This window comes from Typopeltis vanoorti, chromosome 15 (genome assembly GCF_054136105.1).
Source record: "Typopeltis vanoorti isolate ZY-2024b chromosome 15, IOZ_Tvanoo_1.0, whole genome shotgun sequence".
Taxonomy (NCBI): Eukaryota; Metazoa; Arthropoda; class Arachnida; order Uropygi; family Thelyphonidae; genus Typopeltis; species Typopeltis vanoorti.
Genome location: NC_143563.1, coordinates 10,189,728 through 10,197,812, shown reverse-complemented (window position 1 = coordinate 10,197,812; position 8,085 = coordinate 10,189,728). Strand labels below are relative to the sequence as shown.

The 8,085-nt window shown below is 36.6% G+C and overlaps 3 non-coding genes across 3 annotated transcripts; all 3 read right to left on the bottom strand.

The window, feature by feature from the left end:
• On the bottom strand, positions 1-72 carry TRNAP-UGG (transfer RNA proline (anticodon UGG)). Its single transcript has one exon. It is a non-coding gene; the product is annotated as a tRNA-Pro (tRNA).
• A 3,763-nt stretch (positions 73-3,835) lies between these two features.
• TRNAP-UGG (transfer RNA proline (anticodon UGG)) lies at positions 3,836-3,907 on the bottom strand. The gene has a single exon. It is a non-coding gene; the product is annotated as a tRNA-Pro (tRNA).
• Positions 3,908-7,590: 3,683 nt separating this feature from the next.
• Positions 7,591-7,662, bottom strand: TRNAP-UGG (transfer RNA proline (anticodon UGG)). The gene has a single exon. It is a non-coding gene; the product is annotated as a tRNA-Pro (tRNA).
• Between the last annotated feature and the right edge of the window lie 423 nt (positions 7,663-8,085).

The following is an 8,085-nucleotide window of genomic DNA, read 5'->3' as shown; positions in this document are numbered from 1 at the left end:
GGGCTCGTCCGGGATTTGAACCCGGGACCTCTCGCACCCAAAGCGAGAATCATACCCCTAGACCAACGAGCCATGTCGAATATGTTTCATTTAGTCTATATTCGGGGAAAAGTAACATATACAATTACTTTGAAACTGTATTGAGAATCTGTAAGGAAATGTTCAGCTTTTGAAGTAGTTTCAAAATAATGTAAACTTTCTTTGAAAGGCAACTACGGAGATTGAGCGTAATATTTTTCATTTGTACATATATAAATACACAGAGAGAGAGAGAGAGAGAGGAAGTGAACATACTAAAATATATTATTATTACTGTATTATTATTACTCGATACCTTTCACAAGTTGCATACAACATTCATTTGATTTTGGAACAAAATAGAACAAAGAGTAGTTAAATAACATTTAAATTTTAAATTTCACATACGAGACGGGATCTTCGAATAAACATATGCTAGAAACCATTACCTAAAAGCAATATTTTAAACAAGAGTTTTGTATTTCTTTGAGTTGATATTGCTTCTTATTGATAAAGGTAAGGTAGCGAATATTTTTGGATTTAAATAAGTGCAGTATAATATTTATGTATTGCTGCTTTATTTGATTTTTACGCATTTATTATCATTTTTACTGAATAGCAGTAGCCTATGAAAATATAAATACAGGAATACTTTGTATAGCGCGGTTTTGAACAACGTAGGTTTTGGTCTAACGCGGTTTTTATTATTACATACACTAACATTGTCAACACTGACCGGCGACTCCCGGGCGCCGCAAGTGACAGGCGAGAGGCACGTTTATGCAGTCGTTATTCGATTGGCTCTCACGTAGACACATTCTTTCCACGCGGTATTTAAATAAGCACATTCTTTCCACGCGGCATTTTATTATTTACGTTAATATTAGTATTTAATATTTTTTTATTATTGACGAATTTTTTTTATTATTTATTATTGATATAAATTCAATATTTTATTATTGATTTTATTTTTTATTATTAATGAGAAGAAACTTGAAATTATAAAATGTCACGAGAATGGCACTTCGTTTGCTAAAATAGCACGTGAGAATTCAATGAATGAGTCATCTGTAGGAACAATTATTCAGAGCAAAGAAAATATTAAACAACATGGAATGAGCTCCGCTTCCTTTATGTCAAAAGTGATCACGAGAAATCGATCTTCTACAATGGAAAATATGGACCGCATTCTATTGATCTGGATTGAAGATTGTGATCAGAAAAAAGATTCCTTTGAGTCAAATGATAATCCAGGCAAAAGCAACAAATCTATATGACAAAATAAAAGAAAATGAAAGCGAAAATGAAGGAGGTACAACCAGTGAAACTTCTATAGCAAGTCGCGGGTGGTTCTACAATTTCAAAAAGCGTATGGGACTCCATAACGTAAGAATCCAATGTGAAAGCGCAAGTGCTGACACTAAAACTGCAGAATTATTTCTCAATGAATTGAAGGAGCTTATTGAGAAGGAAGGCTACACAGATGATCAAATTTTTAACGCTGACGAGACTGGCTTGTTCTGGAAAAGAATGCCATCGCGCACATTTCTAGCAGAGAAAGAAAAAGCACAAGCTGGGTATAAAGTGTCAAAAGTCCGATTGTCACTTTTACTAGGAAACAATGTATCAGGTGATTTAAAATTGAAGCCAATGCTAGTGTACAGAGCGGAAAACCCAAGAGCTCTTAAGGGCTTTACAAAGAACAATTTACCTTGTTGTTGGACTATGACATAGAGCGTTGCCGTGCGAAACTGCAAGGGACACCAAGTAGCCATTCGATGCCATGAGTTTGGGCACTCCACCAATGGACCAAGTCCCATTTCATTTGAAACACCCCTGTACCATTCAATCCTGTTCATATCAAACCTCCACCAAACTTGACAGTTGGAATGATACAGTCCTGCGGAAACCGTTTTCCAGGGAATCTCCAGATCCAAACACGACCATCAGAGGGAAACATTTCGAAGAGTGATTCGTCGCTCCACTGAACCCTTTTCCAAACATTTACAGTCCAGGAACAGTGTGAAGACACTCCAAAATCCTTTGGCGCTGAGGGATGTGTGGTATGTTTGTAGCAGCTCTGCCGTGGTAACCAAAGGCATGCAACTCTCTACAGACAGTTTTAGTGCTGACAAATTTTCCAGGCTGACTGGAGACCCGCCTGTCCTGACGGGCAGGTTGCTCGAACATTACGAGACAGAACTCGTCAACTTCTCAGTGAGTGTCAGTAGCCTCCCCGGGCATTTTCCTGATGTGGTAGCACTATCAACTTTCCATGTATGAATGACACTAGCAATGGTGGATTTCGGTATACTGAGACGGGTAGCGATGTCACGGACAGAAAGATCACTGATGTCACACCTAAGTGCCATCCCACATTGGAAGTCTTTCAATTCAGCTGAACCTGGTGCCTTGACATCGATGCAAAACATGCAGCCCGTCCCACATTTAATTAACAGAATTACGCAGACACATCCTGAGTATTTGCATGTGGTGGGATCCGAAATTTGCATGGCATGTAAGGTTTCTAAATATTTTTTTGTTAGCATTGTGTACTTGATGCGTATGAATCTACACGAAATTAAAAATTTACCATACTGACATATACTATAAACATTGTGGTTGAGGATGTTCTTAATCCGTTATCCTCTATATTTATAAAAATATATTGATAAAAATATAAATGTCTATCAGCTACAAAATATCTTAAGGATGATTTACATTCAGTGGTAACTTGTTTTTAAGGAAGAAATACAACGGTTCTAGTTTCCTCCAGTTATGTGGTAAACTTAAATTTTAATTAGCATTGCAAAATAGAAGAAATATAAATAATTATTATTCGTAAAAAGTTTAGTACTACTTGTGTATTGAATAGAAGTACTAAAACTGTTTGTTGTTTGGTTCAGTTGACCAAACAACAAATATTTCAGATAACGAGTCACGCGTCAGTCACCAAAATTTCTGAAGGTATCAGGGTTCTTTCTCCCTGAAACTCGGATTTTCTTTCTGCAAAGCAACGCGATTTACAGAAACAGCATACTGTCCCCATAGATGCTGTAACCTCGAAAGAACCAGCCAACCAATCAAACCCAAGATCATCAGTATTATTTAAATATCGCAATCTTTTTTAATTTGGTTCCCTGGCTTGCTTCCGCGTTTCACAACTTGATATTTAAAACTTGTCTGGTAGGCGGGGGGGGGGTGCAATCACCTTAAGCTCATGTGTAAAGTTGCGTGAACAGCAAACATATTTCTATCATGCAACCTATCATTTTGTGAAGATTTGCGGTGATCATCATGAACTTCTTTCTCGATTGCAAATTATCTTTGCGTGTTCATTTTTTTTATGTTTACAAAAGTATTAGGATACTCAAATATAACTACACGTTGTTGGATTACAAACTCCAGTAAGTGAAATCAGTATTGTATTCGCTCATTTGCTCTCAAAATGGACCGTTGCAAGACGATAGACAGATGGTCGAATTGTACTGCAAGTCTGGGAACGTGATGCATTTCGAACGAGCAACATAATATGCAACCACAAAGGAATTGTCTCTCAACCTTCAACTCCGGAACTAGCCCAAAGTGTATTTTGAGGGAACGAAGGTTTAGCAGTCACTTCGGTTGTCATACTGAATAATACAGTCCCAGTGGAGTATGTAGAGCAGAAGGCAAGTTTGGACTTTAGGCAAAAAGCTAGTTTGAAACTTTCAGTCGCATGTGGTAGAATATAACAGCCTAAATAAGAATAGTTCTTGTATTTGATAATCAAAACCGAAATGCTGTAATGATTAAATTCATTATAAAAAAAGACGACGGGCTCGTCCGGGATTTGAACCCGGGACCTCTCGCACCCAAAGCGAGAATCATACCCCTAGACCAACGAGCCACGTCGAATATCTTTCATTTAGTCTATATTCGCGGAAAAGTAACATATACAATTACTTTGAAACTGTATTGAGAATCTGTAAGGAAATGTTCAGCTTTTGAAGTAGTTTCAAAATAATGTAAACTTTCTTTGAAAGGCATCTACGGCGATTAAACGTAATATTTTTCATTTGTACATATATAAATACACACAGAGAGAGAGGAAGTGAACATACTAAAATATATTACTATTACTGTATTTTTATTACATGATACCTTACACAAGTTGCATACAACATTCATTTGATTTTGGAACAAAATAGAACAAAGAGTAGTTAAATAACATTTAAATTTTACATTTCACATACGAGACTGGATCTTGGAATAAACATATGCTAGAAACCATTACCTAAAAGCAATATTTTAAACAAGAGTTTTGTATTTCTTTGAGTTGATATCACTTCTTATTGATAAAGGTAAGGTAGCGAATATTTTTGGATTTAAATAAGTGCAGTATAATATTTATGTATTGCTGCTTTATTTGATTTTTACGCATTCATTATCATTTTAACTGAATAGCAGTAGCCTATGAAAATATTAATACAGGAATACTTTGTATAGCGCGGTTTTGGACAACGTGGGTTTTGGTCTAACGCGGTTTTTATTATTACATACAATATCATTGTCAACACTGACCGGCGACTGCCGGGCGCCGCAAGTGACAGTCGATAGACACGTTTATAAAGTCGGTATTCGATTGGCTCTCACGTAGACACGTTTATAAAGTCGGTATTCGATTGGCTCTCACGTAGACACGTTTCTCCTGCGGTATTTTATTATTTACATTAATATTAGTATTTAATATTTTTTTATTATTGACGATTTTTTTATTATTTATTATTGATATAAAATCAATATTTTATTATTGATTTTATTTTTTATTATTAATGAGAAGAAACTTGAAATTATAAAATGTCACGAGAATGGCCTTCGTTTGCTCAAATAGCACGTGAGAATTCAATGAATGATTCATCGGTACGAACAATTATTCAGAGCAAAGAAAATATTAAACAACATGGAATGAGCACCGCTTCTTTTATGTCAGAAGTGATCACGAGAAATCGATTTTCTACAATGGAAAATATGGACCGCCTTCTAATGATCTGGATTGAAGATTGTGATCAGATAAAAGATTCCTTTGAGTCAAATGATAATCCAGGCAAAAGCAACAAATCTATATCACAAAATAAAAGAAAATGAAAGCGAAAATGAAGGAGGTACAACCAGTGAAACTTTTATAGCAAGTCGCGGGTGGTTCTACAATTTCAAAAAGCGTATGGGACTCCATAACGTTAGAATCCAAGGTGAAAGCGCAAGTGCTGACATTAAAACTGCAGAATTATTTCTCAATGAATTGAAGGAGCTTATTGAGAAGGAAAGCTACACAGATGATCAAATTTTTAACGCTGACGAGACTGGCTTGTTCTAGAAAAGAATGCCATCGCGCACATTTCTAGCAGAGAAAGAAAAAGCACAAGCTGGGTATAAAGTGTCAAAAGACCGATTGACACTTTTATTAGGAAACAATTTATCATGTGATTTAAAATTGAAGCCAATGCTAGTGTACAGAGAGGCAAACCCAAGAGCTCTTAAGGGCGTTACAAAGCACAATTTACCTTGTTGTTGGACTATGACATAGAGCGTTATCGTGCTGAAATATGCAAGGGTCACCAGGTAGCCATTCGATGCCATGAGTTTGGGCACTCCACCAATGGACCAAGTCCCATTTCAATTGAAACACCCCTGTACTATTCAATCCTATTCATATCAAGCCTCCACCAAACTTGACAGTTGGAATGATACAGTCCTGCGGGAACCGTTCTCCAGGGAATCTCCAGATCCAAACACGACCATCAGCGGGAAACATTTCGAAGCGTGATTCGTCACTCCACTGAACCCTTTTCCAAACATTTACAGTCCAGGAACAGTGTGAAGACACTCCAAAATTGTTCGGCGTTGAGGGATGTGTGGTATGTTTGTAGCAGATCTGCCGTGGAAACCAAAGGCATGCAACTCTCTACAGACAGTTTTAGTGCTGACAAATTTTCCAGGCTGACTGGAGGCCCGCCTGTCATGACGGGAGGGTTGCTAGAACATTACGAGACAGAACTCGTCAACCTGTCAGTGAGTGCCAGTAGCCTCCCCGGGCATTTTCCTGATGAGGTAGATTCCTAATGTGACACCTAAGTGCCATCCCACATTGGAAGTCTTTCAATTCAGCTGAGCCCGGTGCCTTGACATCGATGCAAAACATTCAGCACATCCCACCTTTAATTAACAGAATTACGCAGACACATCCTGAGTATTTGCATGTGGTAGGATCCGAAATTTGCATGGCATGTAAGGTTTCTAAATATTTTTTGTTAGCATTGTGTACTTGTTGCGTATGAATCTACACGAAATTAAAAATTTAGCATACTGACATATACTATAAACATTGTGGTTCAGGATGTTCTTAATCCGTTATCCTCTAAATTTATAAAAATATATTGATAAAAATATAAATGTCTATCAGCTACAAAATATCTTAAGGATGATTTACATTCAGTGGTAACTTGTTTTTAAGGAAGAAATACAACGGTTCTAGTTTCCTCCAGTTATGTGGTAAACTTAAATTTTAATTAGGATTGCAAAATAGAAGAAATATAAATAATTATTATTCGTAAGAAGTTTAGTATTACTTGTGTATTGAATAGAAGTACTAAAGTGTTTGTTGTTTGGTTCAGTGGACCAAACAACAAATATTTCAGATAACTAGTCACGCGTCAGTCACTAAAATTTCTGAAGGTATCAGGGTTCTTTCTCCCTGAAACTTGGATTTTCTTTCTGCAAACCAACGCGATTTACAGTAACAGCATACTGTCCCCATAGATGCTGTAACCTCGAAAGAACCAGCCAATCAATCAAACTCAAGATGTTAAACCATCAGTATTATTTAAATATTTCAATCTTTTTTAATTTGGTTCCCTGGCTTGCTTCCGCGTTTCACAACTTGATATTTAAAACTTGTCTGGTAGGCGGCGGGGGGGGTCAATCACCTTAAGCTCATGTGTAAAGTTGCGTTAACAGCAAACATATTTCTATCATGCGACCTATCATTTTGTGAAGATTTGCGGTGATCATCATGAACTTCTTTCTCGATTGCAAATTATCTTTGCGTGTTCATTTTTTTTATGTTTACAAAAGTATTAGGATACTCAAATATAACTACACGTTGTTCGAATCACTCACTCCAGTAAGTGAAATAAATATTGTATTCGCTCATTTGCTCTGAAAATAGATCGTTGGAAGACGATAGACAGATGGTCGAATTGTACTGCTCGTCTGGGAACGTGATGCCTTTCGAACGAGCAACTTAATATGCAACTACAAAGGAATTGTCTCTCAACCTTCAACTCCGGAACTAGCCTAAAGTGTATTTTGAGGGAACGAAGGTTTAGCAGTCACTTCGGTTGTCATACTGAATAATATAGTCCCAGTGGAGCATGTAGAGCAGAAGGCAAGTTTGGACTGTAGGCAAAAAGCGAGTTTGAAACTTTCAGTCGCATGTGATAGAATATAACAGCCTAAATAAGAATAGTTTTTTATTTGATAATCAAAACCGAAATGCTGTAATGATTAAATTCATTATTAAAAAATGACAACGGGCTCATCCGGGATTTGAACCCGGGACCTCTCGCACCCAAAGCGAGAATCATACCCCTAGACCAACGAGCCATGTCGAATATGTTTCATTTAGTCTGTATTCGCGGAAAAGTAACATATACAATTACTTTGAAACTGTATTGGGAATCTGTAAGGAAATGTTCAGCTTTTGAAGTAGTTTCAAAATAATGTAAACTTTCTTTGAAAGGCATCTACGGCGATTAAACGTAATATTTTTCATTTGTACATATATAAATACACACACAGAGAGAGGAAGTGAACATACTAAGATATATTATTATTACTGTATTATTATTACATGATACCTTACACAAGTTGCATACAACATTCATTTGATATTGGAACAAAATAGAACAAAGAGTAGTTAAATAACATTTAAATTTTACATTTCACATACAAGACGGGATCTTCGAATAAATATATGCTAGAAACCATTACCTAAACCCAATATTTTAAACTGGTGGGGGGGGGGGG